This window comes from Xiphophorus couchianus, chromosome 19 (genome assembly GCF_001444195.1).
Source record: "Xiphophorus couchianus chromosome 19, X_couchianus-1.0, whole genome shotgun sequence".
NCBI lineage: Eukaryota > Metazoa > Chordata > Actinopteri > Cyprinodontiformes > Poeciliidae > Xiphophorus > Xiphophorus couchianus.
The window spans coordinates 2,434,591-2,447,304 of record NC_040246.1 but is presented as its reverse complement, the minus strand read 5'-3'; the positions used below and the strand labels follow the sequence as shown (position 1 = coordinate 2,447,304).

General features: G+C 38.2%; 1 protein-coding gene across 6 annotated transcripts in view; it reads right to left on the bottom strand.

The window, feature by feature from the left end:
* numb (NUMB endocytic adaptor protein) overlaps positions 1-8,440 on the bottom strand; it is a 57,193-nt gene extending 48,753 nt beyond the window's left edge. For 4 of the 6 annotated variants that reach the window (XM_028001310.1, XM_028001312.1, XM_028001313.1 and 1 more), the window contains exon 1: positions 8,264-8,439. The gene's annotated coding sequence lies outside the window, so the exon portion shown is untranslated. Of the gene's footprint in view, positions 1-8,263 lie in introns of all 6 variants that reach the window. The other 2 variants (XM_028001315.1, XM_028001316.1) reach the window with 1 other exon arrangement.
* Positions 8,441-12,714: the final 4,274 nt, after the last annotated feature.

Below are 12,714 nucleotides of genomic sequence, written 5' to 3'. Positions count from 1 at the left end.
TACTTCGATTTTGGACACTGCGAACTGAACGTACTGATGTGTCACTTGTTCCTTATATTTCTTTGTTGTTGTTCATCTCTAAACTGTCTAGACACCTCTGTGGTGGAAACTGGTGCCAAGGTAACCATGACATTTGTCTAGCATGACGACAGCAGGTGGCCTCAAGATACGACACATCACACGTAGCCGAACAGGAAGTAGCTGGAATGCAGACGCACACACTGTGTTGGGGAACGGTACCGCTGCCGCTCATGCTCTGGACAGAGATTCTGTCATAACATGTCTGTGCATGACAATTACTTTCACAGCAAGCAATTACACCCACCTCACTACTGCCAACACTAAGTGAAAAAATGTAAATAGCAGAATGCAGAAATTTCCTTATTTTTTATTGGCCATATATTACACCTTCTCATCCATTATGTACAAGTCAAGGTGCATCTCAATATTTTATATATTACAGAGGTGTCTATTTTCTGTAACTCAAATCACAAATAAGATGTTATAAGAGATATTAAAAATATAATTTTAAATACATTTTTGTAAGCCTACTTACAAAAAGTATGTTTATGTACCGACTATGCTCTATTGGTCAGGGTCTAGCAAAATAACACATTTTGCTATAAAATTGTCCCAGAAGTTATTGGGATAAACAATAATATTGTTATTTTGAGACCATTTTCAAGTAATATGATGATAATGGCATAATAATGTAAGAACACCCTCTTGAAATGTAAGAACAATCAATAAACTTTCATTTCTAAAGAGTATTTAACACTGGAATTTAAGACATTTTAAATATCCAAAATAAATACAAACAGAAACAATAAATAAAATGAATTTTGAGGTTTATGTAAACAAAATTGTCATTCACAAAAAGGAGGCTAGCTGATACCAAAGCACCAGACTGAAGACTTTTATCGTCCAGGTTTTGGTAGAAAAACAGAGAAAAAAAAAAGAAAGGGGGGGGGGGCAATGAATTATGCAATTATTGAGCTTGTTTTAACTTATTATGCAATTAATATATTTATTAATGTATTGATTTATTGAGACAGGCCTAGGTCAGGGTTCCTTCTGCAGGAATTACTGCATCCATGTGGCGTAGCATGGAGGCAATCAGCTGAGGTTCAAAGGCAACAGCAGCCTTCAGTTCTTCTGCATTGTTGCTTATGGTGTCTCATCTCTTGACAATACCTCATATATTCTATATAGCATTTAGGTCAAGCCAACGGATTACCAGAAGAAACAGAGTACTTCTGGTACAAAATGAAAGCTTTTAAGTACAATGTTCTTCAAAAAAAAGCCAAACATATATATATCTATATCTATATATAGATATACAGTATATAAAAATTAATTAATTTCCCAAAAGAGTGGATTTTATGATGCAAATCTACATTTAAAAAAATTAAATGGAACAAAAATTATATTAGTGGGCGATATGGACTTGAGGTCCATGTCGCCATAAAGCTATAAGCTGAAAGTTTTATCACATTATTTTGTGATAATACTGTAATAATAAAACTTAAGGAAATGTATGCCTGTGAGTCACAGCAATTATAGTCCCACAAATACAAACACTGCTCTTGAAAAACATTCATATTTGTTACACGCTTCTTTAGGGCATCAGACACACTAAGAAGTGTGCTTTGTATCACTAAACTGCACACGGTAACTGTATTCTCAAATTTATTGATGCTTTCATTAAACAAACATGCTTAAACATCATTAAAAGAATTTTAATGTGACAGCAATAAATCAAAATTCTTATGAGAAATTTATCACAATAAATGATAAGCAATACAATGAATGACCAGTCTTAAATGATAGATGGCTTTTCTTTCTTTTTTTTTGCAAATACAAACACATGGTAACTTAAAAGTGTGGAATGCTCTTGTATTCAGCCCTTTACTCTAAGATTGCAGGGGGGGAAAATCCAGTGCAACCAAGGGGTGGGCATTTTTCCTACGATTATGTTATGGTGATAAATTCCTTATAAGAATTTTGATTTATTGTTAGTTTAGATTTACCATTTTCACCACTATTTGCTCAAAGATATTATCAATAAATTTGAAAGTATGATTAAATGCAGTTCATGCAGGCAGTTTTGTAATACAAATCACTCTTCTTTATGTGGCTGGTGTCCTAAAGAAGCGTATTATAAATGTGCATGTTTTCCAAAAGCAGCATTTGTGTACTGACACTTTTGCTGTGTTATGCAGCCATACAGTTATCTTAAAAAGTAGTAATAAATATTTCTCATCACCACTTTTTATTGTTATCACAATATTACCACAAAATATTGTGACAAAACGTTAAGTCCTTAGTGCAACCAATTGTCTTCTGCAGTCACCCAACTAGTGAATAAAGTCCAGCTGTGTGTATGTTTTTCTGTTTAAACAAAATCTGCAGAATATATATATATATATATGTTAGGCCTGCCACGATAAACGATAAATCAATTAATCGTACGATAAATTAAAACTATCAACCTCATTTTAATTATCGTCTCTTCTGGCCTTTTTCTCTTTCTGTTGATGACACTGAATAAAAAAAGGCTCAACTCCGGTGCTCTCCACTGACCCTCCCTTCCTCATTTTCTTAGTGTAAAGCCCAGTGCAGGCTACACGATCTTAGAGCTGTCGGCCGATTGTCGGCCCATTTTCAAAACCTGAGACCACACATGAGCCGACAGAAATCCTAGGTATAACGGTTCGATTGGGTTCGGTCCTGCCGTGTGGTGTCCAACAATGGGCACGAAATAATGGCTACAAGTCCAGTGAACTAATTTTAAAACCCGACATTAATCAATGCTTTACTACAATCTACCTGCAATGCATGTGGCTAGTGTCAGCGTAAAGTCCTGACTGAATGAAAATCATTATAACCTATTTATGTCACGTTAACAAAGAACAGCTGAAAAGTTACCGGTTTTATCAACTGCGGTAGCAATTTCGCTCCAACTCCTCCCCTTGTCATTTCTATATTCTTTGCACAAAATGTTGAATAAACATTAATGTTGTTTCCACATATCATCTCCAAAGTCCGCTGGACTTCAGGTTGCGCGTGTCAGCTGTTTGGGATTCCCCTCCGTAATTTCCCCTCAGAAAACATGGAGGAGAATCCACGCTTTCTGACTGGCTGACTGTCACATTCAACAGATTGCGTTAACGCTGGGCCACGACGATCTACCGTAGTAAGCGACAATATTAGAACGGTTCTAAGATTGTAATAAGGGGAATATACAGACTTCATAATCTGCACTTTTTTGGTTAAATGCAGTATTTATTTCCACTTTGGCTTTATGTTGTTTAGGTTTTATTTGAGTACATTTTTTGTTCATGGAGACTGAGAAAACATTAGATTTTGTTTTTGGTTTTGTTTATTTTGTTTATCAGTTCCAGTGTTAAGTGTTCTTTTGAAAATAAAGTTTATCTAGCTTGCATGCGTTATTACGTCAGTTCCATTAAATCAGTGTAAAAAGGTCTTCAAACAATATTATTGTTTATCGCAATAATTTTTGAGACAATTAATCGCTCAGCAAAATTTGTTATTGTGACAGACCTAATACATATAAATAAATTTGAATATGTGGAAACGTTTGGAACAGCAAAACTCCTAATATTTAGTTATATTTTTGTCACAGAAAAGTTGTTTCACATTCACACAGATGTTCGTGTGTGGTGAGCGGCCACCTGAGCCGCAACTTTAAAAGAAACATCTACGGTCCCGACTCCAACTGGAAGCTGGGCACAAAGTTCCCACCCTAGGAGATCCAACCAGTGGCCATTTCATCCTGGGTCGGCCATAATTAAGGCAGAGATCAGAGAGCTGAATAAAGCATGAGCTGTTCCAGTCCGGGAGGCTCGGGTATCACATTATATAGGGGCCTTCAAAGACAAAAGGAGTCCCTGAGCATTACAGTGTAACCAGGGAGGAGTCGCACTGGCACAAACCTGAAAGGCAACTCCTCGTATACAGTGATAACCCCCCTCCACCCCCGGCTCGCTCTAGCTAATACAGAGATGATACAGGTAGGGCAAAAGGAGAAGATACAGCCCCTTTGGTGCCAATTAAAAGCTAAAATTATTATCCCAAACGGCACACTCAAAGAAACTGAAATCATAGGAGTAAAACAATCAGGCAGCTGAAGTTGTACATCTGATTAACAGGAAAATGATTGCATAGACTTTATGCTTGTATGCAATTGTGCAATTAAGATAAAGATCTGAAAGTTATTTAACAGGAGAGAGGGGGAGAATAAAGTGGGGGAAAAAAGGTACAGCTAGCTACCTTTGGCCATTGATGCAGTCCAAAGTATTACCACACATGATATATGACATAATCGTTGGTGTACTGATCTGCCTTCTCATAATCTCTATGGTTGACAGTAATAATAACGTTGTAAAGAGAGAACCCATCATTTAGCTTCTGTTTTACGACATCTTCCTTTACCAGTCCTAATGCTGAAAATCATCCAAGGCAATCATAACTCACGCTTATTTAGATTTATTCGCAGTTTGCCCAAAAAATAGATCTACTTTATGGAGACCGATTTTTGGGGGGAGACGGGGGGGAATAAATAATCTTTCATCTGTGACAGGACACAACAGTACTCATCACCAAAACGCATTAAAGCTGCTCCAGAACCTATTTTCAGACACTTCTTTTGAAATGGGGTCAGCTGCACATTTGAGATTGCGGCTCTGAAAGCTGCCCTCTGGTAGAAACTTACCAGAGAGTGTCTCTGCTGGACGTGGTCCCAGGCCAGCTAAGACCGAGGAGACGCACACACCTCGCATGTGTGGACGGGACGGAGGCTTTGTAGAGGATGCAGAGATTTTAAAGCGCTAGTTGGTCTTTTGAAGGAAGTAGTTATTTGGGTTTTTTAAAGTTTTTCTAAGTGCTACAAATTTTATAAGTTGCTCTTGAGTAATCTTTTCTTTGCTTAAATAATTCAGAGGGTTTTATTTGTGCTTTGTTTTAGACCTACTTAAAATAAAATTTAAAGTAAGTTTAGGACTAAAAAGTTTGAATTTATTGAACGTGACACGAGAATAAATAAAGGGGTGGATCAAAGTATTAACTTAATTTTAAACTTTTCAGCAGTAGCATCATCTGATAAATTACTACTCATGTTAACATAACATGCAAAAGAGCCCTGAAAAAATATTCACACCCTTCAAATGTGTATACTATACATGCATATAAATAATGCAGAATCACGAAATGGAAAAAAATAGTTTTTGTTTTCAGCCACTTCAACTTTTTGTCAACAGAGTTCATCTGTGTCTATTCTGAGTTTGGTTTAAATTACAGATGCACAATATATTGACGCTGCAAAGGACTGCTTAGAAGAGCCAATATTTGGTAGAATGGACTGTTCCAGATTCTGTGCATGCAAAACACATGCAACTTCCACTGTTGTCTGAAATCTAAATCATAACACTTTTTTTGGTAGAAAGAGAGAAAGAAACAATAACTCATACAAATGGAGATTATTGAGCTTGTATTCATTCATTACGCGATTGGTTTATTGGGACAGGTCTGGTTGTAACACAAGACAATCTAAAGAGATCCAGATACTTTTAAAAAGCTTCCTACTATTTACATTTTTGTCTGAAGCAAAAATTCACCAGGAAAAGAATGTGAATGTTCTTTATTCAGGTTATGATGAGCATAGAAGAGGCAAAGAGAATTTAAGAAAAAGCACTATTCTGGTGTCCTGCTTATGATAATTTTAGCTAACACGGAGCCGAACGCCGAAGCTAAGCTGACGCCGACAGTGATTTCAACACATGCAGCCAGAGGCTCGACAATCTGGCCAGCTACCGGGGAACATAGAGCCAGAGAAGCCTTCTGACTGTGTCATCACTACACAGGTTTATCTACCTGTATTGCGTCACTTCTCGTAGTTCACATGCGTAACTCGCTGCCAAGAAGAAGCTTCTCTTTTGATGATGAGTTTTCTCCCGCAGAGTGAAACAAAGCTGCGGACAGAGAGACTTCTCCTTCTCCCTCTAACAGCTGACATACTTAGACAGTGGGTTTAGTGGCAGGCAGCCAAGCTCAACTCCCTCATTCTTTGGGATGAGCTAAGCCGTGAGCTACTTTCAAGATGTTTGAAAACTACCAGCACTCTTTACCTCCTAGCCTCAGCAGGAATAAACTAGTTTACTGATGGGGGATGCACTAAGGCTGGGCGATCGGGTGGGCAAATAAAACACCCAATTATTTTTAAACTGAATTCGATTTCAAAAATCTTCTCACTTTTTTTCCTCATTTAAATTTTTTTTTACAAATGACTGAAGATATTGTGAAAAAAGCTGGTTATCTCAATAATTCCTTCTGTGAGCTGATCTAAATTTAAAGCAAAAACATAAACAGAAGCCAGAAAACAAGCTTTTCAAGCAACATGGTGGTTCTTTTTAGAGTTAAAACCCAAAAAGTGCATAAGTGGAAAAAGAAATCTGACTCTCCTAAAATTGTATATTCAAAAAAAAAAAAAAGTAAAATTAATCATTAAAACTGATCTATCGCCCAGGCTTATGATGCGCCGTTTAAACCGTCAGAGATCAGACATGATCTGACACTAAATTATTTTTTTTCTAATTGTATGACAGATTGAAACAAACTCAATCATTTCCATTTGCTTGATTTGTTGTTTTTCTCTTTTCTTTCCCTTCTTTCTAACAAAAACAGGATGATAAAACTCTTCAGTCTGGTGCTTCGGTCTCCACTAGCAACTTTTTTTGAAGGACAATTTTACATACAGAGACTTCATAATTCATTTTATTTATCGTTTCTGTGTAAATGTCATCCAGTTCCAGTGTGAAATATTCACTAGAATTTAAAGTTTATTGATCTTTGAGAATGTGTTCTTGTACTGTTATGCTGTTATCTTTATATTACATGAAAACGGCCTCAAGCACAACAATATTATCGTTTATCGCAATAACTTCTGGGAGAATTTATCGTCCTGCAAAATTTGTTACAGTGACAGGCCTATCTATATTCACTTCATTCATTACCTGCAATATTATAAAGATATGCAACAGTTTTATTCAGTTTGGTTGTTGTTTTTTTTAAATTTTGACAAATCTATATTTTAATTTTCTATAGAAATTCTATTTTTTTTTCTATTCCTGCAATTCTATTATTAAAACAGTTGAACTTTGATTGAATCCAGAGATTTTTAAAAATGGGAACTGAGATCCTTATATGCGGTTTAAACCCTCAGGACCGTATCAGATATCGGCAACAGAATATCTGATCGGTGCGTTTCTATGATCAACAAGCAACAATATAATAATTTCACTGCCACAAAACTGCCTGGCATGACATTTAAAGACTAAAAACTAAGAGAACGCCAGCTGGGTTCATTTAGTAAACAAGACGTTTAAAGCAGTATGGCTGTCTTCCTGTGTTTACCTTGATCAAGTGAGCCGACAGAAAGTAATATGACCACCGATGCTCATCTGATCACCGATACTAGAGTGAAAATCTCACCCACTTGTTCTGAGGAAACCACAATACGAGCAAGACGTCCCACAAAAACAAGATATCATGCACAATATACTCAGACGCATTATCACACTTTACAAAAATATATATATTCCGCGTGTTAAGACTGTGAATCACGACTTAAAGCAGGCTGCCTGCCTGCCCGGTGGGTTAGCAAGTGTCGTTTTCAAAAACGTACGTTTCGATGAGAAGGAGCCAGACTGCAACACCTCGTCTCTGCAAACTTCGCAGCGCATAAATCCCCAGTTTTTCTACGGCGGTCAACATTTGGGACGACGGCGTTACACAAGCGAGCCGTGTGACAGTGTGTGAAAACAAGTCGTGACAGCTCATGTGCTGAGTGACTGCATATTTTAGTCGGAGATGCAGCCATTAGTTGCACTGACAGACCCCCCTCCTCCTCTCAAAGTTATTCAGGTAACTTGAGTGTCGTTGGCTAATTACCAGAATGAGGATGGAACCAACCGAAAAACCTGCCGCCTTCACCGGTCACTTTCAGGCGGAACGGGATGTTTTCAACACGTTTGAAGAGCAGTGGAAATATTTTCAGCTTCTTTTTCCCCCCCATTCTGTCAAACACTCGAGTGAGCAAGGGAAGTAAATGCCTTGAAAATGGGAGCTAACGTAGCTGCGTGTGCCGCATTCAGAGAGGCTAGTGGTGCTTAGCTAGGCGAGCTAACACAAGCTTCACCGGGCATGGTAGTCCCAGCAGGACTCTGCGTGTTTGACTTTAACTCACCTGTGACCACCTCTGCGACCCACAAGCTGTCCCCCCTGAAGCCGTCACCTATGAACTGCGAGCCGTGCCGAGTCAAAAATAATTCAAATTCCACAAAAAGTCTCGGAGAAGCCCTCGCAGTCCAATCGCTTCAGCCACCGCCGCTGAATGGGTGCTACGCAGAGACTCAACCAAACCTCCTCCTTAGCAACGGCCCTCCTCCGCGTGACCTCATTGGGCCGCTCGCGCAGCTCCGAGGTGATCGAAAGTTGACGGTACTGTAGGCAGGGTCACACTCTCGGTGGTGCAATGAGGATGGAGACACTGGAAAACTACTGTTTATAGACAGAAGTACCGGTACTTCTGGTGACCAATGCGTCCTCCTGACGGTGTCATCCGTTTGTGTGGCTGATTTGGTTCTTCCTGCACAAAGTCGGGGCGTGGACCGGGCTTTGAAATACAAAATGTTGAGTTTAACGAAAAACACAATCACACATTCAGCCATTGCTGTTTTATATAATAGTTTTAAAATTATCTTTCATAAAACCAAGGCATTTCTGATATTTATCTTTTGAGACAAGAATGTCTCAAAAGACAATACAGCAACATAAACTTTCCACTTTGGAAATAGAAGTTTTTATTTAACATGGCATGTTAGAAATATAATTATTGCCCCTTAAAAACGGACCATTGAAAGTCGGACGGTATAGCACCTAGTAGTAGGTAAAGTAGTATAAACATAGCAAAAAAATAAGTGCAGCTTCTTAAAGTCGTCATAGCAACAGCTAAATCCACTTATATGTTTGGGAATTCACAACCTTAAACCTGACAATCCCATTGTCATGCTGATAAGGCGTTTCCATATTTCATGCCTGTAGGTGAGGGTTCAAACGCAAACACGAAATTTTCTGGGAGTTATACTGGAACCATGTTGTTTGTCTAGATGAGGCAAAAATGTAACTTTACAGCAACAAGCCCTCCATGTGGCTAGGAAGAACATGCTGAATAAACCCCACTTCATTCCCCATTTTGAGTGTGATAAAAGATCTGTGATGGTATTGCTTTGTTTCTCAATCAAACACCCGGAGAACCTTGTTACAGTGCACGGCATTTCTTTTCTTTTTTTTTTTCTTCAGCCCCCCCCCTTTAAAAATCACACTGGCTCTCCCGGTCAACTGAAAATGGATCTTTGTTGCGTCTTCCAGCAAGATAAAGATCAAAGCGCATAGTTATGAGAGCAGAAACCAAACAACAAAGTTAAGCGAAACTGTCTATAGATTTCCAAGACTTCCAAGAAGTTGTGTCAAAGCACAAAGCTGACAAAGAGCACCGGAATAATCACCAGAACTGAACATCCAACCAACCGGAGTAATCAAAGAGTAATCAGCATTCCTCTGTCAGAGAGATGACAAAAAAAAAAAAAACTGTTACCATGGTGCCTCCATTCTTTCCATGAGGAGATGCAAGATCCGCCTGGAAGGTCAACGCTTGCTAATATACACCACCAATCAGAGCTTTATGGTATAGTGCCAAGATAGGCATTACGAACATTTGAATTCTGAAAAAAAAGCAGCACCTGGAGAAACACAGTCATCTACTGTAATAAAACTTAAGCAGAACATTGAAACAGCCAACTTGAACGTACACCCCTCATAACCCTGACTGAATCTGAAAGAATCTGAAAATGAGAATGGTAGAAAATACCCCAAAACAGGCACGTTTGTTCAGTACGGTGTGCAGCAAAACCTGTGAATACATTTTTGTTTTTGCTTTTAGTTTTAGAGAAAAAAAAAGCGACACAACCTTTTAGACTTTTTTTTTTTACATAAGTCTAAAATATTATAAATTTATGATAGGAAAAAAATAATGTAGTCCATTTTTGAGGACTACAACATGACCAAATATGGAAAACAGCCAAATATGTGATTACTAATCACTGTGATTATACTTTCCAGATGTACTGTAAATGTTTATGCAACGCCTCTTTTTTTTTTATTAGATCTTGATTCATATTTCACAAATAGCATTAGTTTAAGGCCCTAAATAGACCAATCATTACTCATTGATGACATATGACATTGGTACATTCCTATGCTGCAATGCAGGCTAATCGAAGCAGAAGAAAATGCGACATGACATTTATCTACCGGATATAAATTGTGAGTTTATTCGCAAAACTTCAGGAACCGTCCCCTCAAGTCTTCCAAATTCCAGACAGAGGATTTAAATTATTTTTTTTTTTTAATTTACTTTATATTTTTTTCTTGTTCCTAATTTCTCAAGCGGTTTGAAACTCTCCCCATTTTCCCCACATGCATTGTCCTCATCTCCTACCCCAGTGTGCGTGAAACCCCTCCAGCCTGATGCTGATGATGGTGACACATTGGCCCCTCGAAAAGGCCACAAGTTTATCAGCATTCCTCACATAGTTTTGAAGTCTACAAAGCTGCAGTGTAGCATATTTGGCGGCTGCAAAGGTTACAAAGTGAACAAAGGACACACACACACACACACACACACACACACACACACACACACACAGAGACACACAAACCAAGGCAACAAAGTTGTCAAGCCTGTTATGTTGACTGTCGATGCAAATGTGTGTCGAAATACCTCAACGGCAAATCCTACTCCTCATTCTGAAAAACCTACATTGTCTCTTATTTTTATTGCCTTATTATTGTATTAATCTCAATAAAATATATACATTTTGGTTTGTATAAAAAAGTACACCGCAAAAAATCCATCCACCAAGCTTTCAAAGTGTTAACATAGTGTGTGTGTGTGTCTGAGAGAGACAGAGAGAGAGAGGCGCCGTGCCATTTCTTTTATTTATTAGGATATTCCGCCCTCTTGTGGTCAACAATGGTAAGTTCAACAACAAGGTGTAAGTTTACTGTAAAAATAAGCCTAACGATTCAGCAAGAAATCACTGAGAAAAAACCATCAAAGTTTGTTTTTATGAGTGAACATAATATACATATAAAAAAAAGGTTCATGGATACTCTAACTAGACAGATGCCACAATCTGGGATACCACCGTTCAGTGGTAACAGATGAGCCACAACAAATTTAATCCAGAATGGTTTCTCAACTGAATATAGCTATAGAAAGAATCCTGGAAAGGTCCAACTTAAAAATAAAATAAAAATCCTTTAATTAGTTTTCTTGTCGGTGTTTCATTATTACTTTGTTTACATCTGTTATAATGGGTTTTCTGACTGGAAGTGATGTCATCGTTCTGTAGCGGTTCTGACTTGAATCGCTGGAGGGAGATTACGGTGATGGGACGGAGGACTTCCAACCTCAAAGACTTGGAGCTTATCACCGCTACTCTGATGAAAATAACAAAAACAAAACTTGTTTCTCACAATTACAACTTAATGAGATAACGAGGTATTATTAGAGTCAACCATCCTGTTCTTCTGCTTTAAATGTGCCAATAACCCGTAAGTCTATGATAACATATTTAGAGTTTATTCAGATTCGGATCCTTGTAGCTGTTGCTCAACGAAAGAAGCTGCTGTGTTTTTCTCCACCAAAGACGATTAATTGCTTTTGTAGACTTCTTTAATGTCCAGAGGCTTAATTTGACATAATTCTTCCAAAGCTAACTCAAGATAACATCTCATAACTGTGAGATGATACCTCACAGTTATGAGAACCAAGGCTTTTTTTTTTTTTGCGGCGGTAAGGACATAAAATTGTCAAAATACTGGAAGTTCGGTCAATAATTTTCATTTTGTTTTCTGTAAAGTTGATAACGATGTTTCCATTGATTATCGAAGAGAGTAAATCATTTTTGATCTGTCATTTGTTCATACATAAAATGTAGAGAAGATTTGACCTAGGTTTTTAAATGGAAATGTGTCAGAGGTGATTAATTGCCTCCAGGGGAAATTTTCAGTGAGTCTCGGCCTCACTCTTGCTCGCTTTTTTTTCCGTTATAATGGAAGCACACGTCACTTTAATGAAATATGCTAAATAAACAAATAAATCATCTGGTATTGGCTCCCCTAAAAACAGACACGTTTTGTCTTGGGAGCTGGAAAACGTCCCATGGATTCAGTCTGACCTTGGCGCCATAACTCATCCAGACAGCAGATCGCGGTACAGCGGTTATTAAGAGTGCAATCAAATTCATAAACTCAGCCATTCGTCATTTTAACGAGCCGCCCGCTTCACCAGCAGTTTCATCTTCACAATTCCACTTGTATTTATTTATTAACAATGGTCGTTTCGTCAGGACACGTATCCAGGACTTCAGCCATCTTGTCTCCAGGAACTGCGCTCGAACTGGTCTGGGACTCGCTTCAGCTAGTTTCTTATAGCACCAGGAATTAGACGGTGACAGAGTAGATTCCTTACCAAGTCAGCAGGTCACCGCAGCTGAAATAATGTGTATAAAGCGCCATGGGACCCCACCCTCAACTCCCTCTGTGTCTCAATTCTTCTGAATATCGATGGCA